At 38.9% G+C, this 24,223-nt stretch overlaps 1 long non-coding RNA gene across 7 annotated transcripts in view; it reads right to left on the bottom strand.

Annotated features, from left to right (window-relative positions):
* The window catches only part of LOC107033065 (uncharacterized), a 620,890-nt gene extending 598,454 nt beyond the window's left edge, over positions 1-22,436 (bottom strand). For 5 of the 7 annotated variants that reach the window (XR_012060726.1, XR_012060720.1, XR_012060725.1 and 2 more), the window contains exons 1-3: positions 22,281-22,436; positions 5,775-5,859; positions 805-877 (exon numbers count right to left, since the gene is read on the bottom strand). This is a non-coding gene — a long non-coding RNA (uncharacterized lncRNA). Of the gene's footprint in view, positions 1-804; positions 878-5,774; positions 5,860-14,229; positions 14,603-17,390; positions 17,548-22,280 lie in introns of those variants that run through there. The other 2 variants (XR_012060724.1, XR_012060723.1) reach the window with 2 other exon arrangements.
* Positions 22,437-24,223: the final 1,787 nt, after the last annotated feature.

The raw sequence follows: 24,223 nt of genomic DNA, 5'->3' as shown, positions 1-24,223 counted from the left end.
GACGTGATATTAATATAGGGTTTTCAGTTGTACTTTTATAGCTACTAGATTTTCTTGCCTAACTTGGCAACCCGAGGCACCATTTGAGTTTTGGATTTGGACAATACTGCAACAGATGTCCAGACCAATAAAATAAATTCCTCAAGGGCTCTGCTTAATTTGTGTAATTGATCAATTTTGGTTACACAGGCCTCAGCTCACCAGCATGTAACTGCCTTCCACAAAAGCTCTGCAGTGGGGATTTCGTTCCATATGTTAGAAGGGTTTATGGACTCTCTCTGACAAGGCTGCAAAGAGAACAGGGCCTGTGGTGACACCTGTTGGCAACCAGCGGTGAGAAACAAGTACCCATACGGTGGATGGTTCCGGGGCAGTTCTTCTCAACCTCAGCACTCCTGGCATTTTGGGCCAATTTTTGTCATGGGGGTTCTGTGGTGCACTGCAAGATGTTTAGCAGCATCCCTCACCTCTCCCACTAATAGAACCAAAAATGTCTTTAGACCTTGCCAAATATCCCCAAGACAACAACATCTCCCCAGGTGAGAACTGTTGCTATGGTAGGGTGGATTCTTCTGGAATGACTTAAGATTGCTCAGTTTTATAAACAGAACATAGGACACTTCCCCCCCTCTTGCAGTGAAGTGTCTCAATCTAATCGCAGTTTTACAGACAACTCACAAAACCTTTGGCCTGATAAAGGATAACCACAATACTCGTGCGGGAGCACAGCCCCATCATTGCATGCAGGCCGGTGGTAATTAAGACATGAATTTTGAAACCCAACTCTCAACGTTCATCACTCACCTATTAAACTTGCCAGAGTTGCTACGTTAATTATCTCCCCGTATCCTTGATTTAGCATAATACGGCCTGCAGCCTGTGACAGAAATTAAAGGAAAGACCGGTGACCTCTTTTGTGATTGTGCTAATAACTACATGATAATAAATTAGTTTTCAATTTTCAGAAGACTTTACATGGTAAAAAAAAAAATGGAGCAAGTACAATACACAAACTTAAAAGAAGATGGCTGAGCAGCACCAACTTTGAGACTGTTTTTAAAAATTTGTTTCCAATCAATGTCAACAGGAAACTCGAACAATTGTGATGTTATTTACTGGGCAGGGAACATTACTGGATATACTAGTCATGAGATGATGTCAGTTTATTTCCTACATTGGATGTTGTAACATTAAAAGCCTACTCATTTGATGTTTTCAGGGATAAAGGAAATTATGATACCTACACACTGTACACATAGCACACAGGACACTCACACAAAAGATTTCTGCAGTCAGACATATTGACTTGAAGGATTTTTACTAATATCAGAATAAAAACATGCAAAGTAGAATGACTTATATAGTGATAAAGAAGGACCATGACTTCTTGGTATGTTTTGTGCCTTTCTTACATCTGCTCCTGCCTCTAACAGCTTTCTTCCTTTGGCTGACAAAACACAAATAAGAATGTACAGGAAGCATGCCCTCACTCTGATGTACAATAATATGTAGCTAATTAGAAGAATCCGCCAGCTCATTATGCTAGGCAGTAGGAAGTAAGAACCTACATGAAAGCATGACACTTGCTAAGCCCTAGGATGGTGTCAAAGCTGAACTGGCCTCACTTTCTTCTATTTCTTTATAGACTTGGTTGGATGGCAATTTCATTCCTTTAAAATCAAGAGTTTTGACTTTCAGGGAGAAGGATCCCTTGAACACTGCACCATCTTCTGGCCAAATACTGAACTACAAGTTCTTAATTAAAGGGTAAAGTTCCAATTTTCTAAGAACGTCTGCTGGTTTAGCACTTGGTATACTTTATTACTCCTATTTTCAGACAGCATAACAGATCGATGAGAAATAAGAAACGTCTGCCTTCTAATTAAATGAAAAGGTGGTGGAACTGTCTTTTAAAACTGCTTTGTGTTTCACAGTCTTAAATAATTTTTGATCCCACAAGTATTCATGGAAAGCCCTGTATATATTTGGCATTTACAATACACTGATTGGGGCCCAAAGAGGTTGGCCCTCTGAAAGCTCACAACCTATCCATACAATGATGCACTGTAAAATGGGTGAATTCTGAAGAGCCTAGACCAGAAATGATTCAAGGAGAGATCTGAGGATTGACCTTGGTGGAAAAGATTTATTCCAGACAGTGGGCCTTGAATCTTGAAGAACAGTGATGATGTTGCCATTACTGATGCTTAAAAAATGCAAGGCACTGTGCTAAGTCCTAACAAATATTACCTTAATTAATCCTCAAAACCACCTCATCTTGCTGACGAGTATCCTGGCAATGGAGTGGAAGAGATTAAGACTCAATCTTAGCTCAGCTCGACTCCACAGCCCATGCTCAGAACCACCTTGCTTGTACTATCTTCCATGATAAGGATTAGATTCTCAGAAAGGATGACAGAGGGGGTTTCTGGAGGAATGGGACAAGTTTAATAAAAAGCTCAGAGAGAGGCAAGTGCAGGGCCAGCTCTATCATTTCCCTCTAGAAGAGACGCAGGATAAAAACCTCTTCAGGGGAAGGTAGAGCTGAGGGACTTACCTGCTTGACGCTGCATTCGCAGAGGAAGCAAACAAACAGATCCTGCCCAGAGAAAGTAAGAAGAGCCAGTGGGACCATGGGAAGGGCTAACCTCCAGGCCAACCATGAATGCTGCTGCTGAGAGCACGTGCTCCCTTCTCAAAGAAGAGCGAGGAAACCAGTGGAGGTAAATAGCTATAAGGTTCAGAGGGCAATTCGAGGAAACTAGATGGGAAAAGCAGGTTGGAAAAGACAAAACACGTTTAGAGAGCTAACAACAATATGAAGGTTCCAAAGGAATAAATAGTAAGCAGTAGTTTCCTTCACTGGTATAATCATTCATTCAGTCATCAAAATGATTTTGTTCAAGAGCAAAGGATCTTAGGAGGTGGCAGGATCAAGTGAGGATTTTGCCAGTTAAGGCTGACCTGGTCACTATCCACAGCCAAAGAAAGTCAGTCTAGAGAGAGTAAAGGGAGATGCTACAGAAATAAGGCACAGTGAGAGAGTATAGGTAGGAAGAGCATGGTAATCAGCAGAGATTGATGGAGCCAGTCTCCAGAAAGGTTCTTTTCAAAGATACGTAAATAATTCAATCATAGCCTACAACAGGGACTGCAGACTCAGATTTGCCACAAGTAGTAAATGTGCACGGTGGCCTGGCCAGATGAAACGAGGAGGGAGTGGTAGAGGGGTGGCAATCTGGAGGCATCGTGCCCTGTCTAAAGGGGACAGCTGAGCCTCAGCTCAGGCGGCTGCCAGGCCAAAACAAGAACCCAGAATTGCCAGATGCTCTGATATTTCAAGAAAAGCTAAAAAGACAGGTTTCTAAATACAGTCTCTCAATGTGTATGTTGTAAGAAATTTTAAAGAATTTTAAAACACTAATGTGAGCCAAACAAAACACATCTGTAGTGCAGATGGGACCCACAGGTTGCCAATTTAGGACCCCGGGCTTAGAGGAAAGATGTGAGCGTGGTCCTCAGACCTGGTCATGGCTCTGAGTGCCTGACTTCCAATTGTATTTACCAGAGAGGGAAGTGGTCTCAACTGGAAGGTCTTGCCAGCATCTGGACCACAACATGCCCAAACCCAAATTCATTTTCTTTCCCCCACCCCCCTCCTCCTTGCTGTGCCTATCTGTTCTGGATACCACTGCCAGGGCCGAAGTCCTCACCTTGGAAATGGCTTCCCTCTTTCCTTTACTCAACCTTCCAGAAGTCACATCCAAAAGTCATATCCCCTGCAGTGACTTGCATACATCCTTCTTTTTGACCTATCTCCACTGTCATCATCCCTAGTTGAAGCTCTCGTGACTTCCAATCTACACCTCTGAGATAATATCCCCACCTCCACTCCCTCCCTGTTCTTCTCATGCTACACATATCACTGGACTCATCTTTCTAAAATATAGTTCTTTTCTGCCACCCACTTCAGACTCGGCCCAGAAACTTGTAATGACTTTCATCATTACTTATTCACATAAGTACAAACAACTTCAGCCAACCTGCATCCATTAGGCTTCATGATAAGGCATCATCACACCGTCACAACAGCCCAGTATTTCTTTCCAACTGAAATGCTCTTCCATATCTGTGCATACCCTAAGCTTCTGAAAGTGTGAATGACCCAATTTCCAAATGCTGCCCAAATTTTCATGTATGTAGATCAGAGTTTCTCAGTGTCAGAACTACAGACATTTGGGGTCAGATAATTTTTTTTTGAGGTGAGGGGAAAGAAAGACTGTCCTGTGCATTGCAGGATTTTTAGTAGCATTTCTGGCCCCTATGCACTAGGTATCAGTAGCATCTACCCCTAGTTGTGACTACCAAACAGGATGCGATGGAAACAGCTGAGCCCTCATTTCTCTCAGGATAACCTTCAACTTAACTTGAACTCTCTAGATCTTCATCAATAGGCAGCAGAAGAGTTTGCTGAGAAACAGCCAGAGTGACTGAGGAAGGCTGGCCACTGATGAAAAGTTATTGTGTATGAATTATAAAGAGTTAACACATCTCTTGACTTTTTGATCTCTTATCAGAGGAAAAGCACTTCCCCCAAGAGGTTTTGCCTCCTTGAGTCCTGTGCTAGGACAAATTCCCTTACTCTAGGTTCTCACAGCACAGACTTATTATTATAATCACTCATTTAATGTTGGTTTCTCTTCTGGGCTGTACCATCCATGAGGGCACAGACCTGTGTGTCATCATCACAGGCTCCTAACACAGTGCCCGACATGGAGAGGGCACAAGCTAATCAACCTTCCAATAACAGATCTCCCCCTCATCAAATTCTAGCAAATCCCTAGTCTCTTTTTCCTTTCAGATGCAGCTCAGGATAAATTGATAAATGATATCCATGAAGACATCCCTAACACACACCAACTGACAATGACCTTTCTTCTCCTATAAATCTAGACAGCGCTTCTCAGTGCTTGTTACTCATCAGTTTCCATATAGATCACGATCACCAACGAAATTCAAGATCTTCAAGAGAGTCTCTATCTTCAAGGTTTTTTTTTTATTACCACCTTTAATAATAAGTATACAGGTGATAGTTCAAAGTATTTGCAGGTAAAATGAGTAAAATGGCTGAAAAGCTTTCCATAACCAAATGGAATCTTGGAAACCAAATTTTGAATTTATGCTGTCTAAAATGCTTACCTAATGTTTTCTTCCCGTATCTTAAAATTAAATTTCTATTGATTCAAGTTCAATTATTATTTACTTGTACAATAAATATGTCACTTTACAAATAATGTATATAAGAACCTTCCAGCAGCACACATTTTTATCATCCTACAAGTCTGTGGTCTGGTGGAATGAGTTCTTTGTTATAAAAATATATAGAGTTGTGAATTTCCTCAATCCATAAAATGGGTACATTAACATCCGTCTGATGTCAAGGGTAGTAAAAATACCTATAAGCTTAGGGTTTGGAGTTCTACAAGTCAGATCCAAATCTGTATTCTACCTCATGACAGCTGTGGGCTCTTAGTCAATTATTTATTCTCTCTGCCTTGGTTTCTAGCAGATATAAACTTCTATATATAAAATCAACAATAAAGTCCTACTGTATAGCACAGAGAACTATATTCAGTAGCTTGTAATAACTTATAGTGAAAAAGAATATGAAAAAGAATACATATGTGTGTAACTGAACCACTACGATACACACCAGAAACTAACACAACATTGTAAATCAACTATTCTTCAACTAAAAAAAAAATAGAACTTACCTATTGAGAGACATACATGATGATGTTAATTGCTGGGAAGTTGCTGGTAATCAGCAAGTGCTCAGTGAATGCAGGTCTTCTATAACTATAGAGAAAGAAATGAGAGAACGTAATCAGAAAAGAATTCTGGACAAGAATACTTTCGAGGGGTGACCCATTTCTTGATGATTGGAAAGTTAAGTGATAACAAGATTGGTTACCTAATATCCATTTAAACAAAATTCTAACTTCTCAGTCCTGTGGCCACAAAGTCAGCCCAGAGTTTTTGGACTGAGACTGGATCTGGACCCAGGACAGGCAGTATAGTTCAAAGGGTATAAACCTGTCATTTTCTCCATTGCTCTTGGAATTTCAAGGACATCTTTTCATTAAATCTGGTGATTCTAAATATCCAAATCTCTTCTGAGTTAGTTGGACTTTGCACCAAAACGGAGGCAAACTAGAACTGTAGGTTCAAATTCATGTCAAGCAGAAACCAGCTTCATGCTACAGAGTTCAAGCCCTGGTAGTGAGACCCTTTCACATTCCACAAACTGGGTGGAGAGAATAGTCTTCATCCATCTCTTGTTCCTCCTGTGCAGTACAAGCCGCAACTCCCTCTATTTATGTCTGTAAACCTGCCTTTCCTCATCAACTCTCTTGAGCATGAATGAAATTCAACTGAATTCATGGGTTAGAGAGCATTTTTCTCTAAAGGAAAAAACAAGAAATATCCTGACCAATTCAGAGCCCCAGTTTTTTATATGTGTATTTCATTCACTCAACCAATACTGATCTTAAATTGAAATATCAAATAAATGTCTCGAATTTCCCTTTCACTCTGGCTCTGAGGCTCTGGATTTTGTTTGACCTTGAACAAGATTTTACTCTCAAATTTCCCATCAATAAAGCAGAGATAATGACAGTATTTGCCCACTGCATGGGGGAATTGTGAAACTTAATTAATTGAAATCTTGGATGAAGTGTGCTTGCAACACCAACGTTCTGCATTACTTCCTGACCTGTATATGAATGAGTGTTAATTTAAAAAGACAAATTCTCCAATTTATAGCATGATTGTACAGTGGAGTTTTACACACACACACACACACACACACACGTGCTCATCCATATACATATGTATATGCATATGTATAGCTTGGCATTTATACGAATGTGTGATTTCAGCACCAAATCAGCCAAAGGAAAAATTAGCTCCAGTTTTTTCCAAGGGAAATAATTTTCTGTTCGTGTTCTGTTATTTTCAAAAGACTCTAATGCTGTTATTTCAAAACTAAATATCCTCAAACAAGGCAAAGACAATTCTTCGTTCAATAATGCCTACAGATGCCAAAGTTTTAGTGTTGTGTTAAGTCCTACAGGAATAATCCAAAATTTTGAAAATGTATATGGAAACATTCTTTTAAAATGAATTTAAAATATTCCACCCTTTTAGGATCAGATAACCTTAGAAAGAAGATAAATAAACATTCAACAAGAGAGAGCGATGGGAGGAGGAAAGACAGAGAAGAAGGGCCTGAAGAACTCACAGTCATCCTTTTCCCCTCCCCAAGAGAAAATTACAAATCACCAATAAAATTTATTCTGCATTCTTGCTCAACTAAAAGTTGGGCAGGGTCGTTGTGAGACAAAATAATAGAAAGGAGGCGCTCTGATGTCATTTAGTAGGAGTATTAAGAAGCCATGTCTCTTTCTCTTGGCACAGATCTCTGGCTATCACAACAGTAAATTCCAGCCTGCCTTTTTTTAGGACACAAACAGATTAGATATTTCTTACAGCTAAATGTTTTCTCTGGATGCAGCTACTTTCATAGCTGATTAGTTGACTAAAAGCCATAGTATTTTTAAACTAGTTCGTTTATATAGATAAGGCTTTTTTTTCTTCCCCAACATAACACCAGTTAACTTTGGCGTCAAAATACGGCCTCCTGTCATAGGAAAAGCACATGCAACTGATGAGGACTGAACACTGCCTAATACTCACAGTGGGATGAATACATGGCTTAAGGCTGTTTATGTTCTAGCAAGAATGAGGATCTTTTATTAAGTTAAATAACACTCTATCTTAACACCTAAATAAGTGTCAGATGTGAAATATAAACATTTTTATAGATATGCTATGAATTTTAATATCATTTGACTTTATTTTATTATTTTCTACCTACACAGTATATATTCATTAACATTTTTAATGGAGAGAAGGACCACATATAAAACACCAAATAGCTTTTTTAAAAAGGAAAAGAGGGCAGAGTTCTCTCTAAATAAACAAATTCAAACAGAAAACAAAAGTAGAAAACCTGAAACAAGAAATAATTGTTGATGAACTAATACAGCTTTTAAGAAGCTACTAAATTCTTCTTTCTATTGTTGAAATCATTTTAATTCATATTCCTCATTAATTTAAGGCAGGAATTTTTGTGTTTTGTTTACTACTAGATCCTCACAGCCTAGACCACTGCCTGACATACAGCAGGTGTTCAAAAAAATCTTTGCTGAATAAAAGAACAAAGGAAGAGAGCCTGTCAAGTCGTAAAATCTGAAATTGGTCAAAAGCAATAGGGATCCCAAGGACCCCTTTGTCTGTCACTGTGAGATTTCTTAAGAAGAAGAAAAAAAAAGTATGAAAATAATCAGTAAATGAGGCTCTAGATCAGTCTACAAACCTGACAATAAGAAAACAGAAAGTATGCAAAAGATAATTGGAATGTTACACTCCTCTTTCACAGGAGTAAGACAACCTCACTTTCATCAAGAAAGAAGTGGATTTGAAGTAGCAAGAAGACATCAGATGAAAAAAACTGCCACAGAGTAAAGGGCTCAATAAATACCTCTGAATAAATGAAAGGGTATCCACAAACCATAACTGTTCTCAAAGAGCTCATGGTCCACAGGGTGAGAAATAAATAGGCAGATTCAAATCCTGATAGAAAAGAAGGTAAAAATAGGTGAGAAAGGTGACAAAATTAAAAGGAAAACTGATCCTTCTTTTTCCAACATATGACACATTTGGAATTTGTGCAAAATCGCATATGTCTTCGAAAGGACACAATGGATCACTAGAGGTAAGTTCCACGAAAAGCCTCGGAAATACAGATTAATAAATCTGAGAATTTTCATATGAGAGAATAACGAAGAACTCAAAATCTTCTGGAATGATGAAAGCTCAAGGGAATACAATTGGAGGTTGAAAAATGTACAAAATAAATGGCATGAATAAGCACCTGTTCAAAAAAGCTCAAGAACTGTGGAATGAGAGACAGCTCACACAGTGTTACATTGGTGCATTAATGATAAACTTTTAAAAATACCAGAACCAAATATAGCACAGACTGAAAATATAAATGTATTGGGGCATATATAGAAAAAAATCACAATAAAAGATGACTCTCATAGCCTGAGGTAAATCTAACCTATGGCCATGGGTTGTTTTTTTTTTAAACTCTTTATTACAAAAACATCACACGTATACAAATTTAGATATGCATGTATTCATTCATCATCCAGCTTCAGTAATTATCAATCCACAGTCAGTGTCATTTCACTCATACCCCTTGTTTCATTTATATCCACTTCCCTGCCCTAACCCTTGGATCATTTTGAAACAAATCTCCAACACTGCATCATTCATCTGTAAAGATTTCAGTCAATATTTTAAAAACATAAGGTCACTTAAAAAAAAAAAACCTAACTATAATACCAACAGCACACCCCAAAAAATGAACACTAATTCCTCAACATCATCAAATACCCACTCCATTCAAAATTCTGATAGATATGCAATAGCATTTTTAAAAATCAGTAATTTATTGTCACATTTGAAAACAGAGCTATTTCAACCAACTCTAGGTTTCTGACTTCTTTCTCTCTTAACAAAAATATCTAGCAACTCTGGGTAAACATTCTGGAAAAGCAACACTGAGCAGAAATGACGTAGCCACTTTCCCTTTTATGCAGGTCTTGCACCCTGCAGTCCACCCCACTCCTCACCACTCCCTATTGTCCTGCCCACTACACAATCCACACATTTACATCACCTGTCTGGCTCTCAGCCACAAATGAGTCTACAATCCTAAATCTAAGATAATAGAAATTTGGATACTTGGACCCCATCCTATAGCTTTGAGGTTAATGATGTTGTAAGTGGTGACCACACTCATGATTTAGCTTTTCAGACTTCAATAAGTCACAGACAGAACAGAAAGGAACAACCCTGAAGACAAATGCTCCAATTTTAGGGTCAAACCACGGGCAGAACCAGAGAAGATGCAAAGTCAACAGACAAGGAAGCCAAGAGGTGGGGGATGAAGGAGTTATGAGGCAGACTGATTTGATTAGTTCAAGAATTATTTGGAGAACCAAATTATGTGTTGGGCTCTCCTCTCAGCAATGCATTCCAAGATCTGGAGATGGGTAATGTTGCTTTTAAAGGAGTTATGCCAAGTCCAACACTACATAAAGCCTTTCCTCCTTCCCCATTCATTTGTCAGTTCTGAAATGTGAGAATGCAAGCACAGTAGGTTAAATTAAAAGTGTAGTCACTGGGGCGACATATTAATGCTCTTAAAATTGAAACTAAAATTAAAATCTAAAACAAGATCTCGTACACTCACCTATATCTTATATGTGCACTCCTTTTCAGATACGTTGGAATGCTCAGTACTCAATGGAAGAAAATAAAATGGTGTGTGTTTGACAACCAGATGCTATTCAAAATTAAACGAGCTTAATTTTAAGACTGGCAGAAGAGAAGACGTATAATTTGCTTACTATGCACACAGTAAACTAAAAACTAAAAAAAGGCAATGAGTATGAAATATTAAATAATTACTTCTCAGGGTATTTTTGTGCACTTTGATATTAATGGCTAATAATAATTACTGTACCTTATCCAAGACACACCTAGACTGAGAAATTAAATTCCTAGCATATGGGGAGATATACCAGTCGATGCACATGCTTAATTCCCATTATGTTAATAGAACAAGAGGAAATGCACCCAAGGGGAAAAAAAAAGAGATTCCAGAAACTTAATATAACGGGAAATCTGGAAGGGTCTTTTTCCTTGGAAGTAGGTGAATTAATTTTTGTTAAAATGTCTCAAAATAAATATGTATCCAGGACAGAAAAGCTGAGTACATAAATGACTTCATGGAAAGTAACTCCCACAATTGACACTTGTCTCCTTGTGTATGAAAATGTGAACTTGGCCTGGGACTCCATAAGGATGCTTAGACAAGGAAATCAGTCATCCATCTGAGACCCCACCACTGCTCACGTCTTTAAAGGGGAGATGTCTTGCCTTTCTCTTTTCTATTTGTTAATTCTAATTCCCTATTAAAGAGTCTGACCACGGGGATACAAACTCTAGTCACTATTAGAGCCATGCCTCCACGTCATACATGGAAAAGGCTAGAGGTCCTGGAGCAGGTAACTTGGGTTCAAGAGGCTGGAGCTCTAGAGCAAGCCACTAGGATGACCTTGATCTTGACCTCAGTATTTATATCTGGAAAGAAGGATGCTAATAAGCCCTATCCACTTACTTGACAAAATCAAAAAGTCTCCAAAACAATGCCATGTATGGATGAAAGTAACTACACAAGGCAGAGCACTCTACAACTGCAGGGACCACAAGCAGTTTAGTGCTGTATGCTCTGCTTTTCAGAGCTTTGATTCATTTATTATCAGTTTTTTGTCTTTGGGCCTTTTTTCAAATATAAGAGTAATACACATCAGTATAAACAAATTAGAGTAAGATAAGCAGACAGAAGAGGGGGTATTATTCACATTCCCACCACACCAATATAACACCCATTAACACTGTAGGTATATGTAACATACACACACACACACACACATATATACATACACAGATATATATATATATACATCTAAAGCCAGTGTTGCCCCCTACCCCTACCCCAGCTGACATCTGGCAATTTCTGGAGACGTTTTTGGTTATTCACAATACAGTAAGAGGTGGATGAGAGGTGCTAAGGACATCTTGTGAGCAGAGGCCCAGGATGCTGCTGAACCTTCTACAATGCGTAACACAGCCATCTGCAATAGAGAATTACCCAACCTCAAATGTCAATAGTGCTGAGGATGACAAACCCTGATCTAATACACCTGCGTATAGGTGTACATAGCATCATATACAGCACTGATGTTAGAATGCCATTCTGAAATGTCTTTCACCAAACTGTGCTAGGTGGAATGGCAGTCCCAGAATCCCACAATGAACCAATGTTTGCTGCTATGATAACAACATACCGGCAATAAGTGAAACTTAATACTGAAATTATAAAATATTTCTCCATGTACATTTAACAGAGGCAGTGTTTATGATAATAGACACCATTTATCATTTGCTCTTCCAAATTCTTCAGTAACTGTAGGAAGCTACTGGGGTGACAGGGATGAGGAGAGCTAGGATGGCTCTTGCTGGAGTAGACTGAAGGCTGCTGCTTTGTCACTGACTTCTACAAAATACATTTCTTGATATCCTGATACTGCAGCTGAGGCACACTGACATTAGACTGACCATCAAGAGTACACAAGAGATTCAGATTACTAAGGGGGCATTGGTAAATTGTGGGCCATCTATTTTTTTTTTTTGGCTTTTCTTATGAATGAGTAGTTAAGAGTTAAGAAAATAAATAAGTTATATATTTTAAATTCTCTTTAATAAAAGTAAATATCACTTTTTACACAGCTAAGAAATCAAACAGCAAAACTCTATCAAAATAAATTGAATAAGTTAATAGAAATGGAAAGATAACAAATAGAAAAGACATTCCACAATTTCTTCTTAAAGAACACTGTACAAAAAGAGACCAGTTAAATGAGATCAACCTCAAAATCAAAATCAGAAGTATTATCTTATTTTTGACTTAGTAATATACAGTATACATCTTTATAGGTTATGTTTTATATATATATTATTTAACACCACAAGAATATATCATTGTATAGGTACTTATAATTTACCTAATCAATAACTTACTATAAGTATTTATATTATTTCCAATCTTTCATTAAATTAAATGTTACTCTGAACACCTTCATTGTGAAGTCCTTACCTACATTTTGAATTATACTGTGAAATTGGTAGAAGTTGAATTAAAAGTCAAAGTGTAGGAATCATACCTCCATTGCCCTCCAAGAGATTTTACTGGAAAGCAAAATTCAACCTCACCTTGATACTTACTCTTTTACCTTCTCTAACAATCGGACCCTATTCATGAAAGTAGTGCCCACTTCAGTTCCTTGAGAGCAGGGGTGTTTTCAGTGACAGGGATTACTTTAGGCAATAGGAAATAGGTCACAGCTTGTCTAAACCTGCCTATATTAATGTGACTGCCAGGTTTTCATTCAACCGAGTACAAACCACTGAATTATCATTCAGGTAAAAGTTCAGAGACAGAGCCATAGCAAATCTGATTCAGCCATGAGGGAAGCCCTCATTAGCAGTCAAAACTAACCTACTAACCTCATCCAACTATGTGTCAATTCAATTTTCATATGTAATTAATGTTTAAAATGTTGTCCCCAAGCACCACATACAGGCCTCCTCCTTCTGATGGGTTCTCAGCAAACACTATTGGAGACAGACCTTATCTGAAGTTCCAGACCTTTCTTTTGTTGTCCCTATGGTTAAGAATTTGGCCTTTATTCTTCTTCTGGGAGCTGCTCAGCTCAACTAGAAGACACTGGAAATGGTTTGGCCAACTCAATGCAAGACACATGAGGTTCCCAAGGCAGGTGTTTTTTAAGTCATTACAGCAGACTGTGTTCATGCTTGGGCATATATGCCATCCATACAAAACCTTTCTTATCAAGTGGAAAGGGTTCCTCAAATGTGAAGAGGGCTCCCTGTTTCAATAACACGGACTGTGATGTCATGGTGTTGCAGTTCTCCTCTCCGGCCACTAGGGTGCCATTTTCTGCTCCAAAAAGGAATTGGCTAGATGGGGCCTCCAGCCTATAATACCTCCTTCCAAGTGTGAATTTATTCTTTCCCGCCTCGCTAGCAAGTTTTACTTTTCCAGCTTGGCACATAGAATCTTGCAAGTCTCCCTGGAAGGTGACTCATATTTAAATATGAATGGGGCAGCTGGCTTCTGTTATCTTAAAGGGTTACATTATGTCATTGCACATTTTCAACTGGGGTAAAAACAAACTGTGCTCTTTCTACACATCAATTCCAGTAATATATATATTTGTACAAGATCACAGGGACTTATAAACTGTCTGAAAATTTTCCAGCTCTAAAAATTAAGACCAATGTACTACATTTCTTAGTAATTCAGCAACAACTGAAAAAAAAAATCCTTTTGTTACCTGTCAGGCTGTTTAGGATTATTTCTAAAGAAATGATGATAATGATCATGATGATGATGGCAAGGATGATACTAACAAGAGCGATGATAATAAATCATGTTAACATATTCACCTTACACCCAGGACTATACCAACAGCTTGATATGTAGTCTTCACTACTATCCAAAGAAAGAGGTACTCTTGATTGTTCCCAACCTTCAGATGATGACACTAAGGGCTCATTGAGAAAAAGGTCAAAGAGTTAGAAAATGGTAGAGGCAGGGTTTGAAAGTAGCCCATTTTAGCTCCAAAGCCTATGCTCTTAACCATTATGATACACATTCATCCACAGATCTTAGTAAATAATTTTCTAAGGCTCTGGTAAGCAAATCTTCAATTTTCCTCAGGATACATTTCTTTTAGGAAACATTTCCCAGCCACCTCAGGCTGGGTGAAATGTCCTGAACTCTCCTAGGTACCACATACATAAGCCCTCTGTTAGACCAGGCAGCATCCTCAACACCTTCTATTTTAACAACCCCTTTGTAGTCACTCCTGCCCCTACAATGGAGTGAGAAGTCCTTCAGGACACCAAGCTTAATTTCTTCTAACAGCATCCCATACCTGGTAGCCACTTGGTAAGTGTTTGATCAAAGAATGAATATTTGAGCAAATATGTGATATCCTTTATTGTAGAGCAGAGAAGTGGAATCTCAGCCCTGTATTCCTCTTCTATTTTCAAATTATCCTCCATCATGAAATTTACCACACTGGAAAGTTATCCCACAACCTGTCTCCTTCCAAAGAATGGCGGGCACTGCAGCTGGACCACCTGGGTTAGAATCCTGGGCCATCCTTCTCTTGTTGTAGATCTAGGGTTTAACCGTCTTGTGTCTGTTTCCTTAGCAGTGAAACGGGTTCTTCAGCAGCACCTAATCCACACTACGGAGCTGGGAGGTGGGTTAAATATCATAATGCAGGTACTGTGATTAGATTAGTGACTGACACAGAGCAGAAACTTAGTAAAAGCTAAGCACAGTAGTAATAACAATAGTATCAATACTTGTAGGGACAAAAACAATAGTATTAGCAGTAAAAGTATTCTCTGAAAAACTGAGCATAAAAAATCAAGGAGGAAAGCTGAGGACACAGCTTCACTTTTTAAAAGTGTATATGCTACTTGGTGCTTTCCCTTTAAGGAACGTAACTAACCTTATCAAAAACAGTACACATCTTTAAATACCATCCCTCCCCCCCAAAAAAGTTATAATATAATCACTTTTACGTGCCAAGGACTATACTAAACTTTTATGAGCATTATGTAATTTAATCTTTATAACAACATTTCACGGTAAGTCCTGTTAACCTCAGTTACAGATGAGGAAGTAAAGATTCAGAGAGGTATAGTCATCTGCCCAGACCCACACAGCTGGTAAGTTACGGAGCCAGGAAATGAGCTTGAATTTATTTACTTAATGGCCTGTCCCTTCCGCTAGACTGAAAGCACCATAACTATTCTGTTCATTATGGTATTCACAGCCCATAGCATGGGGCATAATAGCAATATGGAATTTGGAATATGTAAAAAAATAAAATGAAGGAATAAATAGATGAGTAAATCCAGAGCCTAAACTCTTATGTGAGATGAGTAACACTTTTGTCTAACACATCACTGGCAAAATGAGAAGCTGGCTGAGAGATTTTATAATAATAGTAATAATAATACTTATTGGGTGCCTACTATATTCATAGTTCCTATGCTAAAGGCCTTATAAACATATCTCTAATCCTTCCATCAATCCATAAGTTGGATATTATTACCTCTATTTTACATATACCTTATGTTACCCAGCTATGCAGGATTTGAATGCAGATCTTTTCCTAAAACTCAAGACTTCTCCTCTTTGGGACACTAACTCTGAAACAGGGACAAAGTCAGGTGTGTGCTCCATTAACTCTCAAAGAGACACATGTGATTCATGCCAATCAAACCCCAAGAGTTAAAGGAAGTTTCATAATTCCACTGACTGGGCCTGAGAAGAATCGTTCATGACACTGGTTACTCCAGGTGCCCTCTGTGTGCTGAACTCTGTTTCATCCCCTCCCAGTATATTTTACAGGGTTGAAGGAGTTATATACCTTCTGCTATCTGTTTCCTTCAGGGAACAGGTGTACAGGTTTGCACTTTGACTTTTGAGTATGAACAGTTTATTCCAACACCTGATGTTTAGTTTTAAGTTACTGGAGCCTCATGCCTCTGGCAAATGTTACACCAAGCCATGGATTTGCTTATAAGTATCAGTCAGTTCCTACTAAACCTCTCCACTTCTCCACTAGTAACCGATCCCAAAGTGCTTTCCCACTTCTGCTAAATGCTCTAATAATACCATCTGACGAATAAAGACAAGAATCAATCCATTCATTCATTTTCTCAACAACTACTTAGTGACTGCTTACAATGCATCGTACATGGTCACTTTTGTAAAGGGCACAAAGAAGGCATCAAAGAAAATCAATGACAGTAACTGCTGTTGCTGTTAACTTTATTCATCCTTTCATGCACAGAGGCAGAATAATGGTCCCCCAAAGATAACTACATCCAAATCCTTGGAAACTGTGACTACATTGCCTTACTTGGAAAGGGGGACTTTGAACATGTTAAGGGCCTTGAGACAGGGGATTGGCTTGAATTATCTGGCCCAACCTAGTCACATGAGTTCTTAACAGAATCTTTTCCTTCTGAGGTGAGAGGCAGAGGAAGCTCTGACTACATAAGAAGAGTCAGAGGGATGCAATATGGCTGGCTTTAATGATGGAGGAAGTGCCAAGGAACTTGGGCGACCCCTAGAAGCTGGAAAAGACAAGGAAACAAATGACCTCCTTGAGCTTCCAAAAAGGAACACAGCCCTGCCAACACCTTGATTTTAGCTCAGTGAGACCTTAGAATGGTAGGATATTAAATTTATACTGTTTACAAGTGATCCTGTGTTACAACAGCAGTAGAAAACCAATACACAATGTAAGCAAAAAAGAAATAGTTCTCCTATGCTTCCAAATAGTAGGGAAACTGATTTTCTAGAAACAGATCAAGGGTAAAAAAAAAATTGACTTAATTTTAAAAAAAATCAACTTTTATGCTTAAAAACTAAAAGTACAAAAAGGTAATGAATAATAAAATAAATATTAGTACTGGATACACTTGGTACCAGCTGCAAAAATACCTATTACATGTATCACACTGCAAATCTTCCAAAATCAATATGCACATTAGAGGATTAAAATGTACTCCCTCACCAGTTGGGGTAGATGGTCATTCCTTATAACCATTCGGCAGAACTCCAAACGGCTCACCAAAAAGTTCTGCAGCAATCATTTGATTTTCATTTTTCCCCTTCAAATGTTTTCACTGGTCACATTCACCTGTAAATTTGTTCTGTCCAAAAAATGTGTTTTCCACTCAGATCATTTCATCCACTGGGAGGAGAAAGGAAAAAAGTATTGGAATTGTGCCGCAGAAGAAAAGAAAACTAACTTTCTTTCTGTGGAGGATCTTGCTAAAATGAAACATCTTTCCCATGAAATGGAGGCTAGCACAACACAACAGAATACTAACAAAGTCTTTTCATAATATTTTTCCTAAAGATCACTTGCATTTTAAAAACTGCCTTTCTAAAGCCCCACAAGTGATACTTAAAAAGATAAATCACTTCTGAGCAAGTGTTACTTTTTCCTTACATTTCTGGTTAACTTACATATGCTTCTGTAAAGTTACCTTTACTCAAAAGAATTTACCAGAAGAAAAGATCATGTAGAGCTAAAAGAAATAATCTGAACGATACAAAGCCCCGCATTCTCCCAAGATAACACACTTACATGGCAAGCCCATATTTGTGCTTAACAACTGGAGGAAAAAGTACTTGTGTTTAATATTTCACAAACAATATATTCATTTTATGTGCATTTAATACATGCAATTTTAGACTCGGGCTTCTAAATCTTAACAGTCCCTTCATAATGAAAATTGAATGCATCATGCTTTTAGATCTGGTGGGGGGGGTGGTGAGGAGGATGTATAAATTTTAAAGGAAATATGTATCTACTTTTTCCTCCCTCAAGAAAAAGGAAGGTGGATAAAGAAAACACTGATGGTGTCAGGGTGTTGGGCCATTGGTGAGCAGGTGTGTGCTGTTGAATGGATCTCTAGTGAATTGGAAGCTTTTAAAAGAGATTGATTCTCTCACTTAACCAGTTACTTCAAACATGCTTTTAAAGGTATTAATTACTTTGCAGGAAAGAGTCTCCATTTGCTTCTAAATTGTTTCTTTAGGTGATTCTTTGCTGGCAAAAATGTCTGGGGGAGAACTGAACATTCTGCCATCATAATTTTAAATAACATTTAAATAATATATTTAATTAAATATTACATTAAATGTTATACTTAAAATTATAGAAAAAATTTTAAAGAATATTCAAAATATATTTATAATATATTCAAAATAGATTTCAAATTTTGTAAAATGTTTAAAATTACTTGTTTTAGATGTATAATTTATAAATTTCTATGTAAAATAATTACATGCATTATTCTATATATACATAAATATATGCAAATGCTAGATGGAACAGCTCTTTAAAAAAGTTCACTTTTTGTTTTATTCGTGCATGTATGTGTATGTTACGGAACTCTATGTAAAGGTCTACTATTTGGTTTATTTTGCCAAATTCTGTAAATTATAATCAGACCTTCACTACCTTCAGCATCTTCACTATCTTCAATACCTGTCCCAGGGCTACAAAGTCATTTACTCAATGATTTTTCAGTTTAATCTGCTGAAGGCATCTGAATGTGCATCCAAAAAAGCATCTTTATTTGGCCCCAAATATTTTAAAATACATCGAATCTAGTATCACAGGGGTAGACACCACTGTCATCAAGTCCTCAGAATGTTAAGCACAATTCTGTAGTGCTTTGTGACTTAATTCTTCAGTTTTAGCAGCCTGGGGCGTCCAGGTTCGCATGAAAAAAATTTTGCAGCCCCTCAGGTACCACATATTTTCATAGTGCAGAAGGAACACTTTCCAGTGACAAGAGGCCATTTTGCCAATTTGCTGTCCAGAACAGACTAATGAGTCACAGACAGCAAGAATAAAGAAATTTAACACTCTTGGCATTAATGAGTAGGGTAAGGATTACTCATTTTAAATGATCCTTAGTAATGCCATAAAGTAACAAAATAACACTTTAAAAAACCCACAGGCACCTTGATGTTTGAGCAACTTTATTTTAACCCAGCATCTGGCAAAATTTGTAGGAATATATTCCCTATGCCAAGATTTCTATACCTTTTTCCACACAGGCATTTTGCAACAACAAAAAAAGAATACTGAAAAGAAGAGTAATCCTATCAACTGTGTTCACTCCTCTTAGATTTTAAAATACTACAGCAACTCACTATCACCCATCTGGAGTTTTAAAAGCTTCACTGCTAATGTGAAGTATATAGATAAGTGAAACACACAAGGAAAAAATCAACATCAAAAATGCATCTTTGGTTGACCCAAAATACATTTTAAGACACTGAATGAATATCTAATTGTTAAAACCAACACAAAAGACTGAAGCCTTTCTATGTTCCCAACAGGATAATGCAGTCTAAGAGTTTATAAACACAAGCCAGGAATTAAAATTTGAAACTACCCCAGGTCAGAAATGAAACCACTTTATAATTAGAGAAAAAAACCTACTGGTCCCCAGTGGAGATTAAGAAGGAGATGGTTTCTGAAAACGTACATAAGAGTGACAAAAATAAACAACTTCCACAGTCTGGTGGCACAATTCTGTTCCCTTGTGATGGAAACACAAAAAGGAGTCTCTAACAAGCTCCAAAAATATGTGTATGTGTATTTTAAGTAAAATTTAGCTTTCCAGACAACTACGTTTTTCTGCTGGAAATAATGAACTAACATAAAAATGATACAAGGATGTGTGTTAAAAGGACATTTAAGTGAAACAGTTTGAAGCGCTTCATAAATTTACCGAAGATTATATTAAAGCTGAGTACATAAGATGTAGTGATAAAACAATTTGGGGTGGTTCCTTCTTTAAGCAAGGATGGTTTGGGCTTTATCAGAAACCACGCTTGCATAACTAATCAGTGGCATGACCAGCCTAGGCTTTGAAATGAGAGTCCCAGGCAGCCCCCTTGTAACACATATACGTTCAAAACTCATTATGTTTGATATGCCTTGTTCTTGACCTAAATGCAATAGAAATTCTTCCTTAGGGTGCATGATATACATGAAAAAGTACAACTTCTTTTTAAAACGCCATTAGAATATTTTATTGTGTGTGGACATACACTCTTGTTACTCCTAAATGCTATTCTATTGAGTACAGTTTATATTCACTGGCAAAGTGAAATCTCCAGGGAAGCCAGAGAGGGGAATGCAATTTCTAGTAATAACAGCTCACAACAGTGAATACTATCCACTTATCCCCACAATTTCCAGCTATTTTGGACTCCTTTCTGAATTAACCTTTCATATCAAAAGGAGCAATTCTGCACACTAGAGACTCCGGCACAATTTCATGCATAATTTATTCACTCAGTTCAACATTAAACGCACAGTCCTTGACTTTGTCAAGGTGGATTCTGTTGGCAGACTTCACAAGCAGCAAAACAGGAGAAATGAGATCTACAACTCAACCTCTTCACCTGTTCTGTCTGGTGAGAGTTGGTGGGTGGGGGCAGAAGAAGGGGAAAACAAGACAAGATGGCAGCACGGCGTGCTGGCATCCAGAGAATCGAATCACTGGCAAGCACACAGTATTTTCACACTGTTAACCTCTCAAAGGGTTGGTTTTTTGTTTGTTTGTTTTTAAGTCCAGAAAAATTGAAACTAGCTTGAATTCTATTTCACCAATGAAAAGTCTGGGGTGATCTGTTACCTTCCTGACAATCCCAGCATTCGTGGGAAGCAATACTTTGATCCTGAGTCCCTCAGTAGGCGCTGTCGGAAGAAATGACTCAAACCCGTTACTCAGACTCAGACATTAGCTTGAGGTCATATTAGAAGGGCTCGTTTTAGAAATTTAAATAACACAGACCTTCCAATGAGATCCCAAATCCCAGATCTGCACTCCCAAATTGGCCTTCAAGAACACAGACATTCATTTTCTCTCTTAAATGATCCATTTGAAACCTCAAATGAGGGATGTGTGAAACCAGTTAGAAAAACGGAACCCTGATATACTATGAAACTGTGAAACTGTTCCTCCGCCTTTTTGAGCGTCAGCTGACGCTCAGAGTAGACAGAACATCCATTCAGTCTCCTTCAAAAGGCCACCTCGCTCAGAGCCATTCTATCCAGACACCTCAACCCAACTATTGTCCAGAGTGAGACCCACAGATCGCTCTATTTCCCAATATGCCGGATTACAAACTATGTGGTTCATCCTGTAACAGATTTTTTTTTTCCTCTGTCAGTGATTATTCTATTAGGACTTAATATATGCCAGCAAGTTTGCCGGCATTACTGAGTTTATTCCATGCAAACCATGTCCCTCTCAGGCCTCCCTCTGCCTTGAAACCCCAATTGTGAAACTAAAGCAATAATTAAATTGTAGCACCGAGACCGAATAAGTGATTTCCCTGAATAAGAGACAAAGTGAATTGCTTCCTAACTTTAGCACTTGCCCTTTAAAATATTACCTCCCAGCAGCCACGGCCCACTTTCCAAACCTGTGGATAATATGAGGCCTAGGAGTATACAGAGAGACGCCTTTGGAAATTTCACAAAAAGCTGGAAATTTTCACGCAGGACCCTTGGCAAAAGTCTTTAAATTTCAACTTTCTTAGCCAGCTGCCCCCACAGGCTAGTTAGAAGCCCAAAGCACATAAACTGGAGCCTTACCAAAACCGAGCCTTACTTTTATAATTTGCCTTTAAATTTATTGCAAGACCGTGAAAATTAAATGCCTCTGGTACCATCCAAGTGGCTCACTGAGAGTTCAGCCGTCTTCCTCAGTTACCATTCAGCAGCCTTTTTATTGTCTCCAGATAGTTTCTGGATTTGGACCAAATCATTGAAACCTGTGAAAACCCTGAGGTGGAGCAGGTTTTCTGTTGACGACCTTTTCCACCTCAGAGACGTTCGCTGATTCGCAGGCCGCTAATGACTCACCAAAACGAAGATGAGAAGCACGGTTCTGCCCTCGATTCCACTGACCAACGTCCCCAAAACATCGAGCCTTTTGAGGCAAACGGCAGGTAGGTGGGAAGAGCGGGAGCGAAGGCTGCCGCTCCGCGTTCGCCTCAAGACGCAATGGCGGCGGCTGGAGTCCCGGATGTTCCCATCACCCTTTGCGGCACATCCCGAAGCGCCATGCGCGCTCACGGCCGCGGCCTGTAAGTCCCGACACCTGGGGCAGGACCTCATGCTTCCGCCGTGACAACCAAGCCACGAAGTGTCTGGAATTCGATTTATCAGAAGCCAAACGGAGCTTTATTTCCTACTAGACACTTGGAAGAACGCCCGCTCTTCCCAGCCTGGTGACCCCCGGGCATGTGACTTTTAACCCTTCCGCACCTCAGTTTCCACATTAGGAAATCCGCGGAATGGTATCTCCCTTAGAAAACTATGGTGAGATTTAACGCGATAACGCTTTTCGGTTTCTTCGCCCCCTGCCTGGCATGAAAGAGTTCCGTGTTTGTGCGTGATGTTTATTTGCTCTCCGTGTGTGATCACGATTTTCATTCTAACCTTCACAACACGTCTATGAGGTAGTTACTGAGATTATGTGTCATATAGATATGGACTCAAAACCCAGAAAGTAAGTTACACGTGTAATTGTTGCCCAGCGGGTAAGTGGGGAGCCGGAACGTGACCATATATCTAGTTGACTTCAAAGCGCAAAAAGTTTAAATCACCGTACTATGGTGCCGCACTAATAAATGTTTCTAAAAGGAGCTTTGCAAGAACTGACAGAGTACTGAGGAGGGATTTGTGAAGGGCTGTAAATTTAACTTGCAACTAAATAAATGTAATTCACTACTCTTTATTCTTGCATCATTTTCCCAAGCACCCCATAAAAGGGGTGTCCAAAAGCAGGCTCCCAGAAGGACATGAGTGCTTCCCCAAATCCCCTTTCTCAGCTGGTGTGGAGCCACCAGCTATTCCTGTGACCTTCGCAGGAGGCTTGCCCTTGGCAGACGGAAGCCACCTCCCTGGAGATAGAGACTTCCAGTTGTGTTTTAGTCAAGATTCTCTAGAGGAATAGAACAGATAAAATGTATAAATGGAAAAAATGCATTCTAAAGCATTGGCTCACATTGTTATAGAGGCTAGCAAGTCCAAATCTGGAGCATGGGGTAGCAGGCTGGGGCCCAGGAGAGCAGATAGTGTACATGAAGTCCAAAGGCAGTCTACCAGAGAACTCCCCGCTGCTGGGGAGGCCAGTCTTTTTGTCAGATTTCAGCCTTCAACTGATTGGACAAGGCCCACCCACATTATGGAGGTCAAAATTACTCAAAATTCAGGAATTGAAATGTTAATCTCATCCAAAAACGTTCTTGACCAATAAAATTAACCATTTCAGGAGATTATCCCCCAGGCCCTCCATTTTCAGATGGCCAGTGACCAGCATAGGATTCAAAGGGCCTAGGCAGACATCTTTCTGGACCAGACTGAGGCTATAGTTTATCTGAAATCATGTTCTCACTTGGATTTTCCCCTTCCCTATTCAGCTTCCATCTCTCTCCCATAGGTTTGCTATCATGCCCTGCCCCTCAACAACCACATACAACATAACCAAATCCCTGTCTCAAGCTTTGCTTCCAGAGAAACCAGCCCAGGACAATTCCTAGTATTCCTTGACTAGCCCCTGAATCATGCCACAATTTTTTGGTTTTACTCCACTCCTCTCCTTGTGTTTGCTTCACCCTACCTGTTCTCCTGTATGAATTATGCTATGCTAACTCCTGCTTCGTCTGTTTGACAAACTGCCCCTGCTCACTCAACACCTTCTGACTCACAAAAGCTTCATCTGAGGGTGGGGCTCCAAGAGTCCAATCTGAAAGCCAGTGCTCTAAAGAAATTTCACTTACTTACACATTTCTATCACAGGT

The sequence above is a fragment of the Vicugna pacos genome, chromosome 17, assembly GCF_048564905.1.
Source record: "Vicugna pacos chromosome 17, VicPac4, whole genome shotgun sequence".
NCBI classification, from domain to species: domain Eukaryota; kingdom Metazoa; phylum Chordata; class Mammalia; order Artiodactyla; family Camelidae; genus Vicugna; species Vicugna pacos.
This window is presented reverse-complemented; position numbering and strand designations above follow the sequence as displayed.